Source organism: Nylanderia fulva, unplaced genomic scaffold (genome assembly GCF_048542155.1).
Source record: "Nylanderia fulva isolate GAGA-0341 unplaced genomic scaffold, ASM4854215v1 Scaffold140, whole genome shotgun sequence".
In the NCBI taxonomy this organism is placed as follows: Eukaryota; Metazoa; Arthropoda; class Insecta; order Hymenoptera; family Formicidae; genus Nylanderia; species Nylanderia fulva.
In genome coordinates, this window is record NW_028189623.1 from 243,151 (window position 1) to 254,152 (window position 11,002).

An 11,002-nucleotide genomic window follows, 5' to 3' on the forward strand; every position below is an offset into this window, starting at 1 on the left:
GTAGTGTAAATATATTTTTTGTTTACGTTACGTGTGCGTCGAGTGTAGTGCTTCGCTGTCCTTTCGCTTCCGACCTTCCTATCCTGCTTTCCGTCGCGCACAGTAAACATATATTTGTAGTCACATGCTGCCATTAGCACTACACTAAAGGTTTTCTTATAATTGAAAAATAAAGTCCCCGAATTGGGCGGAGCTTGTATCTGCACGTGCTTTCCATCAAATGACCCAACACAATTGGGAAAATTCCAATTATCCATATAACCAGCACAAATATTTTTCCACTCTTTTTCCGTTGGTAAACGAAGATAAATGAGTTATATAATACCATTGATATGACAGAGCAGGTTTCATGGATAACTTTTCTGACAGTGGATTCTCCACATCTAAAAGCCAACCCAGTGAAAACTACCTAGTCAAAGTGATGTCAATATGACATCAAAACTGTCGTATGTCGTCATTGCGTCAAAGAAGTAATTCAATATGACGAAAAATTGACATCATATATTTTAACGTGCATAATGAAATATTATATATAAAAAAGATTAAAGTGAATGTTTAGAAAGTTTAGATGATATATTGTAGTAATATGTAGGGAAAACTCAATCAGTGTCATATTGATATCAAAATGACTATATTATGATGAGACAATTTGATTCAGTTATATATTACCTCCAGCGTTATTTTATATAGTATATATATATATATGCAATTTCTATATATATTGCATTTATATATTGAGTTTGATTTAATGCATTATTTAGTTAATTTTAAATTTAATGTATATATCTTATAGTTTATTCTTTTTAATTGAATTAATCATACTAATTTAGAGTTTATCTCTTTTATTTTATATATTGGAAAGAAAAGATATACACTCTAAAATAATATATTCAGCCAGCCAGTTCAATTAAAAAGAACAGACGGTAAAACATCAGATCTTATTTAGAACAAATCTTTTATGTCACGTGTCAGCCGCGACATCCGCAAACGGAACCGACGGAACGTAGTATACGTAGTACGGCAAAAGTGAAGTGCATAATAAATTGTTAAATTATAAAAAAATCTGTGGCGATTACATCGTCACATACTTCCCTGAAATTAATAAGGAAAACACGCATACGAATACGGACATTGACATATACGAAAAGGACAAAGGCACAAATAAATATAAATAAAATATTACAGACGAGACGAAAGACGAGTAGGACAGAAACAAACAAGTAAAAATAGATAGAAAATTCGCGAAGCCTCTCGAAGCCTAGCGAAGGGCGTTTTTGAGGCAAGGTATAAATAGGAGATTTTTAGATAACGAGAGATTCCGTCTTCGACAGTCGCCGCGCACGAACGCACGTTTATTAATCCGAGCGATATACCTATATGTATTCACACGTACAATTTGCATTGAAGAATATATTCAGTTGATTTAATCATCGCATCACATTATTAATTCCCGCATCGTTCCTCCTAAGCAATCGCGACGCGCGAAAGAGACGCTAAAAATCTTTGACTTGATATCTCGGATCGACATGGATAAAAGAGCAGTAAGTATAAATAATGTACATAATAGTATTATTGTTTTCTACAGCGTATTTATTAGCCTATTATAAGTAATTGAGAAAGTTTGATAAGTTAGGTTAACCGGTGTTTTTCTTGTGTTTACTTTATATATGTAAGAAATAATAATATCCAAAAGAGGCCTTTGTGTAATTATGAAAAGTTATGTTTGTGTATATGTATGAAAAATGTCTAGAGAAGGTTAGACGGAGACAAACTTTTTCTTTTTCTTTTAAAGTGTCGTTATATATATATATATATATATATATATATATATATATATATATATATATTTATGTAGTCTTTATAAAATATTTAAATATAATAATATAAGATACAATTATACACATATATAATCAAGTTTAAATATTCTTTTTACTAAATTAAGTATAAATTATCTTATTAAAATATATATATACATATAATTTGTAATACTAATTATACTTTATTTACAATAGTAGAAAGAATATTTTAATTTCTCTTACCAAAATTGTTTTATTATTTTCAGATGTCATTAACCAGTTTTCCAATTCAGCCAAAGAATTATCATTTACAAGAAATGATTGCATAATTTCGGGAATTTCATTACATACAACATTTTGTACTGGATCTGCTTTATTTTTTAGTAGAACATTAATACCTTCGGAAATATCATCTATTTTTAAACTGAGAATGTGTAATTCTCTATAAATCCGTTTTCATAATTTTCTAAAATGTAAATAATTAATTATAAATTATTGTTTAGTAATATTTTTTTCAATATTTTATTTACATATATATAACATTTAAAAAATTTTTAAATTATATTTATTTTATTATATACGTATATCTTATGTAATAAATTATAAAATATCATACGAACTATCTTTTTTACCAGAATTTAATTCCAAAGCCGGGTTTTTATGATATGACTCAACAATATTAGAAATAGGAGTATTAGTACCAAAATTAAAAATAGTATCAACAGTAACTTTGGACTTATGAGTGTTATTTTCTATTTGATTTTTCTTTCCTAAAAAAAATGTAAATTAAATATATATCTTTTTACATATAATTATATTCTCTTTTCTACATTAATAGCTGTTACAAATTTTAAGTAAGTACTGGTTTAAAGCTATATCAAGAAAAAGTGCAATTAAAATCTTAAATTTTTCTTATTTGTTTTTTATATGTTTTCTTATATTTCTGTATTTTTTTAAATTAATTATTTTTATTATAAATATTTTTTTACAAAATATAATCTTAATGAATTTTTTATTACATAATTATAATATCTTATACCAACATTATATTTTTTACTTACTATTGTTTAAATCAATTTGTTCGTTAAAATTTGGAACGTCAGGATATACTGCATCATTATCTGATGATGATCTATCTATTTCAGAGGAGGACGATTCACTTTCAGATTTGTTATTGCGCTTTTTAGTTTTCGTATTACGTTTTCTTTTCTCTTTCAACTCTTCATTATTAGAAGTAAGATTGTTTGTACTTTTGGCTTTGTTATAAATTCAAGCTGAATTTATAGTAGTAGTAGTAGTAGTAGTAGTAGATAGGTAGTGAGTGGTTCCATGACTAGGTTCCCGACGGCACCTAGATCTAGCGAGATCCATTGTGTCTCCTCACTCTTGTCTTTAAACTGGATGATGTGTACTCAGCCCAGAGTTCTCCACTAGGCTTATGAGTTTCACCACCCTTGTTTTGTCTAATTTTTGGGATTTTAGAAAACTTTGTCCCCAGATCCTGAATCTCTTTCTAGCCAGAGCCGGACATTGGCCCAGAATATGTATGCTGTCCTCTTTTTCCTCCCCGCATAGTCGACACTCCTTCCTGTCTGCGAGTCTGATATTGAATAGGTGGGCTTTGAGTATTGGTGAATGTCCTGTCAGCAGTCCTATCCCCATCCTCAATTTCTGCCTATTTCATGTGAGTAGTTCTTTGGTTCTGTTACCATTAATGTCTTTCATCAGGAATTTAGCCTGTCGGCAGGATTTCAGATTTTCCCACCTGGCCTTATGTTGTTTGTCTATACTGTCCCTGATGAAGTTCTTGCCCATCGTAAAGGGCACTCCCACCTCCCGACTATATGGTGCTTTGCTAGCCCCTTCTCTAGCCAGTGAGTCTGCTATTTCGTTTCCCGGTATGCCCTGATGCCCGGGTACCCAGACTAACGTTACTTTATTTGTTCCACACAGCTCCTCCAGCGCCAGCATGCAGTCTCATACCAAGTATGACTCGGTGGTCGTACCCGCCAACGCCAGAAGGGCTGCCCTACTGTCTGAGCAGATATATATTTTTCTGCAATTTGTTCCCTTGGTTAGATTCAGTTCGGCACATCTGAGGATGGCGAGCATCTCTGCCATAAAGACCGTACAATCGCCTCCCATTGGGATACTCTCCCTATGGTTTTCCCCAGGTCCATATACTCCTGCTCCAAAGCAATTGTTTATGCCTGATCCGTCCGTGAACCACATGTCCACCTTTGTGTCGTTCTTGTGGTTCTGTCTTGTTTTCCCTCAATAGGGTACTTTTGGAGAAGACCTAGCCTGGTGTGTCCCAGTCCAGTGTTTCTCTATTCCCCCTGACATTTCAGGCGGTATGCCGTGGTATTGGCTGATTTTATCACGGCCAAGCCTATTGGCGTAACACTGAGTGCTATTTCAAGCGCCTCTGTGGGTGTGGTTCTCATGGCCCCTACTGCAGCCCTTAGGTAGTTACCTTGCAGGCTTCTAAGTAGTTTCTCCACCTCCCCTTTGTTTATTCTCGTCCACCAGACGACTGACGCGTATAGCAGCCGCGGCAGCAGGACCGCCCTGTACAGCCACAATGCTGCACCAGCGCTGATGCCCCACGACTTGCTCATTGCCCTTCTGCACATCCACATGGATGCATAGAACTTTTTCCTTTGCTCTGTGAGATGTTTTCCCCAGCTAAGCTTAGGATCTAGAATCAGTCCCAAGTATTTCACCGAGTTCGTAAACGGTATTTCCTTTTCCCAGAGTTTTAACGTCTCTATGGGTTCAGGTTTATATTTTCTGGTGAAGACCATAATATTTGTCTTGCTCGGATTTACCGTTAGACCTCTGTTCTCACACCAGTTTTGCACAATCCTTAAGGTATCCTTTGCTTGGTCCCTTAGTGTGTTGAGAAATGGTCCTCTAACCACAATGGCCACGTCATCAGCATAGCCAAAGGTCGAGAAACCTTTCCTCTGTAGCTCCTTTAGCAGGTCGTCTATCACTAGGCACCACAACAGAGGAGATCAAACTCCCCCCTGTGGGCAGCCTCTCGTTGGTTTTCCTCTGATGGAAATATCTTGGCACTCCACCGTCAAGCATCTGTCCACTAGCATGTCTTCTATCCAGTCCACCAGTGGTTCTTGTACTCCATGTCTGATCAGTGCCTCCCCTACCACCTCGTGTGAAGTGCTATCAAAAGCGCCCTCGATGTCCAGGAAGATTCCGATCGCATAGCCCTTTGCCTTCAGCTGACTCTCAACTTTGCCTATCAGGTGATGTAGGGCGGTTTCGGTAGACCTGCCCTCCCTGTAAGCGTACTGAGAGTCGACTAGTGGTTGTTGTATTAGAGAGTTGGACTTGAGAAATCTGTCTACCAGTCTCTCTAAGATTTTCAATACAAAGGACATAAGGCTAATTGGTCTATAGTCCTTTACCCTGATGTGACCGTTCTTGCCAGGTTTAGGTATAAAAACCACCTTGGTTTCTCTCCACTTCTGGGGGACATGTCTAAGGGCAATACTTGCCCTGTAGATTTTTGTCATTGGGCCTAACAAGCTGCTCAGCCCTTTCTGCAGCAGGATCGGGTATATTCCATCAGGTCCTGGAGCCTTTAAAGGCTCAAAGGAACCGACCGCCCATTCCACTGCTTGTGGATAGACCACTTTAGCTGCCAGTCCCCATGCCCTTGATTTGTGCACGGTCATGGGTCTCTGCCTGTTGTTGTTGTCTGCTAAGTCCTCCCTAAAGCCTGGGAAATAGATTTCCATAAGGTGCCGTAGGATCTCCTCCGCAGTTTCTGTGTACTCTCCATTGGGAAGCTTAAGGCAGCCCCATTGTGTTTGGTTTTCCTTGCAGAGTATTCTACTCAGTCTAGATGCTTCAGGAGCACTCTCTATACTTGAGCAAAAACTTCTCCATCCTTTCCTTTTAGCTTTTACTATGGCCTTTTTGTAAATTCTCTGAGATTTCCTGTACTCCTCCCAGGATCTCGGTGTATTTACATTTCTAGCCCTATTAAAGAGTCTTCTCCCCTCAGCCCTTAGCTTAGCCAGCTCTTTGCTCCACCATGGTGCTTTGGCTGAAGGATTCTTTGACTCTAATGGGCAGTTCATCTCGTATAAGTATTTAATGGCATCATTCAAGTAGTCTGCCGCTGTTTCCAAATTTTCTTTGGTGTAGAATCTAGTGGGTGCTTCCTTGAGTCGACTCTTAAGGTCTTCCTCGTACCCTCTCCAATTTGTTTTTCTAGGATTTCTCATCCATAACCCTTGGCTCTGTACTTGCTCCATGGTGAAACGGACCTGCCTGTGGTCTGATTCTGAGGGCTCATCAGAGACCCTCCATCCCCTCAACAGATCCAATATTCCGCCAGAGCGTATGGTTATATCTATCACTTCCTGTCTTCTAGAGTCCAGGAAGGTAGGTTCTGTTCCTCTATTCAGGATGTATAGCTCCATACCTACCACAAAGTTGAATAGGCTCTCACCCCTGGGATTTATGTCGGTGCTCCCCCACACCAGGTGGTGCGAGTTGGCATCGCATCCCAGGAGTATTTCTAGCCCTTTCTGCCTTGCATAAGTCGTGAGTTTAGTCACGTTTTCATGTGGGGGCAGGTTTTCCAAATCGTAAGGCATGTACACTGACCCTATAATTAGATCCCTGACTATTCCACCGGTCGTCTTTATTTTCAGTCTGATGGCAACAAAGTCACCATCGCTAAATTGTGGCAGTAGACAGGCGTCTATTCCTTTCGCTATAATGCACGCTCTCGGTCGGTCCGTGTTTCCGGCCCAGAATAGTTTTCCACAGCTGCCAAGTCCTTTTATATGTCCCTTGATGATCCATGGTTCCTGTATTAAAAATATGTATTTACTTGTGTGCATCACAGCTGCGCACCTGGCTAGTACAGCCGAGGAGCATTTGCTGTGATGCAAGTTAATCTGCGTAAAGTGAATCCGGTCCGCCATATTTATGCTGACGAGTCCGGTGATTTCTCCTTTGCGCCTTCCTTACTGCTTTCTCCAGCAGGCAACCTGATCGTTGCCTGCCCAAGTCCACAGTAGGGTTTAAAGTTGAGAGCTCTTAACGCCCTCAAAGCCCCATCCCCAACAAGGGCAGCGAAGTGGGTGCTCGTGGCGTCCCTGCTTTCGTTACCCTTCGCGATCACCCAGTCCAGTGACTGGATGCCTACGTTCTGCCTGTCAAGTAGCTCCAACGCTTCCTTGACAGGTATTGTGGGATCCTCTACGTGCACTACGATTCGATGTCTCTTAGGGAGCTCATCGACCCGCAGTGCACGCAGTTCGATCCCATTGATCTTAATTTCTGAGGTTAGGCTTCTAAGCCACTCCTCAGTTTCCCTATTTGTGCAGTTAAAGACAACTGCCCCATCCCTATCCGAGGTGCCTCTGAAAGTAGGCGCTTTGGTACCCCTTGCTAAGCAAAGGATACGCCTCCTGACCGCTTCTTTCAGAAGCGATGCCTCGTCTTTTTCCAGTCTTTTGTCAGGGTAAACCAAGGGAACCAGGGCAACCTTTACAAGACCGGAGGTCAATTGGGCAAAAGTCCTTTGGTCAGTTACGATCTTCGGCTTTTTGCCCAACTGAGTGTTACTGGCAGGGCTGGGTGTGCTATGTTCCGATCTGAGTCGCTTTACCGCCCCATAAGAAGCTCGCTCCCCCGTCCTTGGAGTAACTGTCGAAACAGATGTCAGTTCCGAGGTGGGCTTTGCAGCTTCCCCCTTCGCCTCCATCTGCTTCTGTTTTTTATAGCGTCGCCTTACCGCTCCGCTATAACGAATCCTAGCGTTTGGTGGCTGGGCCTTATTTGGCTCCGCCCCCGAATTGCTCGGGCTTTCTCCTCCAGGTCGTTCGTCACCTAAGGTGGCCACGCCCTGTAGGACTTCCGAAAAGTTTTCATTTTGGCTTGTACTCATATTTGTTCCCACGAGTACCGCGGCCGCGCGGTATCACCTGGGCAGAGCCGCGAATGCCCAGGGCTTGGCTCGATACTCTCGAAGGTCGCCCGGTATCCGAGAGGCACCGTTAGCGACGTAACTCCCCTTACGCCATGCAGCCCTCAGCACGGTTGCACACACTTTAGCTTAAGGAGGTTCCGCTTTGTCCGGCGCACACGGTTGCCATCTCCTGAGCGAGCGGCCCTCGCGCGCCCCCTCAAGCCCCTCCACCCGCCCCAGCAGCCGGACGAGCCAGGGGGGCCCAGGCTAGTCGGCCACACCCCTGAACGGGTGATATCCTTCCGCCTCGGACCCCCCCCACCCCATCAGCCGCGGGACTTCGTCAAGGTGGGAACCCATCGGGGGGAATGAATCTATAACTGAGAAACTTAATTTGGGATGATGTAGAGACAGGCACTCATTAAAATTAACCAAAAATAGTCAATTATGTATAACGCTTCACTATTTATTTGAAAGACTATTGTCGCAATCTTAAAATGAGTCAAATTAAAAACATAATAATACACTTGTAATAATTTTTATCAATTCAATTGTGTTATACTGAAAAAAGTTATGAATAATAGTAAAGATATGGTAGATGGTTCACAAATGACAAAATATTAATAAATCTTAAAAGAAACTACTGTAATAAATAATCGTTGAATCAAGAATACAAGTAACAAACACTTAATATACTGACGTCTTAAAAATTAGATGTATATATATAGACAAGAGTTGTTGAAACAAGAGTAAGTGTAAACCATGAATTCTAATCACTAAATAATACTTAAAGAACGAAAGACTCAAGCAGTAATGCATAAACAAAATGAATCATAAGTAACGCACACTGATTATACTGACGTGTTAAAAATAGAAGTATATATATAGACAAGAGTAGTTGAAATAAGCATAAGTAAACTATAAATTCTTATAATTGAATAGTAAGTAAAGAAAGAAAGACGCAATATGTAATATATATCAAGGAAATGAAACATATGAGATTGATCTCTCTATCGAGAGACAAGAATTGTAACCAAGACATATATATGTAAACAAGAGGTGATGAAAAACTTATATAAATATATAAATGCTTATAATTAAATAGTAATTATCGAAAGAAAAACGCAATGTGTAATACAAATAAAAAAAATAAAACATATGAGATGAATATCTCAATCGAGAGGTCAGAATTGTTCCCAAAAACCTCAGGATGAGAAACCAATAAAAACATGTTATATAAATCAGTCACGTCATCATAATACAACAAAGAAAATGACTTGATAGACAGAATTGAGATGGGCTTTTGGATGTTCGTACGATGAATCTCCTCAGATTAGAATTCCTTACATGAATCTAAGAAGAAAGAAATATCACTTCATCGCAGAACGAGATCTACTAACCAGAAGCCCTCGTACTCGCCTTTAATTGAGCTTTTTTACTTATCTTGAATGATCCGTTTGAGATTTACTACGTGCGCAGTAGGCCACGCCTTTGAGAATATTCAATCGCCCTCGATCCTCGGTACTTTTGAAAAGGCCTTAGATTTGTCTCAATTGAGCAATCCTTCTTGAAATATTTGGCAAGTGGTCTTAAGGGGATGCCGGAGCGTTGGCCGAACTCCGACGGATTAGCGCCCTCATTTGAAAGGAACTAAAATTGTCGATAATTACCGACAATTTTAATTCCGCTATTATTGACAGTAATATATATATGTCAAAAACCCATTTTAGTGTGTTCAACATATTGAAATCAGACAACATAATATATTTTTACTGTCAAATCATCTCGCACACGCATCTAAGCGTGTCAATGACAATAAAACATACATATATAAATGTGTCTCTTTATGACATAGTTGAACACAATTTTAATATTGCTCTTTTATATATTTTGATGATATATGAATATTTTCATGTATTTTTCAAAGGAAATATACAATCTACCATATATATATATATATATATATATACAAGGTGGTTCAAAAGTCCGGTAACGGTCAATTATGTTCAAGAAATAGTGGTCTTATGAATAAAATATAAAAATTGCAGAATTCAACCCGGGAAAAATTTTTTATATATAATTATATCTAAATAATTATATAATTATACATAATTATATGTGAAATATGTTTATTTTATATATAATTAAATTTATTTATATATAAATTATGAAGTTCATGTATAATCTCATGTCAAGTTATATATGAAACATTATATATATTTATATATGTGAATACTTATTTATTATATATACAATATATATATATATATATATATTTATATAAGTATATGTATATAAAAAGCTCTTTTATCTAATTATATATAGACATATTTCATATTTAATTTTGCAATTATATGTATAATTTTATATATTTCTATATAATTTTATATTGTTATATATAAAAATTGTTTCTAGGAAAAATAAGATATTTTATGGTGACCTTGACTTTGACGTAGGGGTCAAATTAAGAGGTTATTTCAAGATCAACTTTTATTAAACAAAACCCTCTATTTTTATTAGATATTCTTGTAGCTTATCTCGAGAATTTTCCAAAACACTAATAAAATATTTTTTGATGTACTTATTGAGTTATAAAGGTTTGAAGTGAACAATTCTTTTATAAAATTGACAATATCTTGTAAAACATTCAATTTTTATTATACATTTATACTTTTTATGCACGGAATAATAAGACCAATCAATAGGTGCAAAGAAAACACAGTTGCAAAAGACGTATGTAGTTTTCAAGAAGCAACTGCTCAGCAAACATTATAATTGCTATATAACACGTAAATAACGTGCATGTAACATGTAACATACACGTTAGTTGTAATTTCCCACTTATGGATTCTATTATTTATTGTAATTATAGATAGAATAGTGACTTAGCGAAAGATTATCTTTCGGCATCCTACAATATCGATGCTATCTGGGATGTAATTACAATATATAAATAACATATGTCATATTACAAATGTTACATCTATGAATGAGAAATTACCGTATGTTACATGTAACATGCACGTTATATAGTATTATATACATGTAACATAGCAGTTATATTTTGTGTTTGCTGGGTGCATTTTCTTTACACCAAATTGGTCTCATTATTATGTGCATAAAAATAAAAAGTATGATAACGTAAAACTGAATATTTTACAAAGATATAATTTTATGTCAAACAATTGCTTCGAATCTTTATAATTCAAAAAGTACTTTATGAAAAAATGTTTTATTATAATGCTTTGGAAAG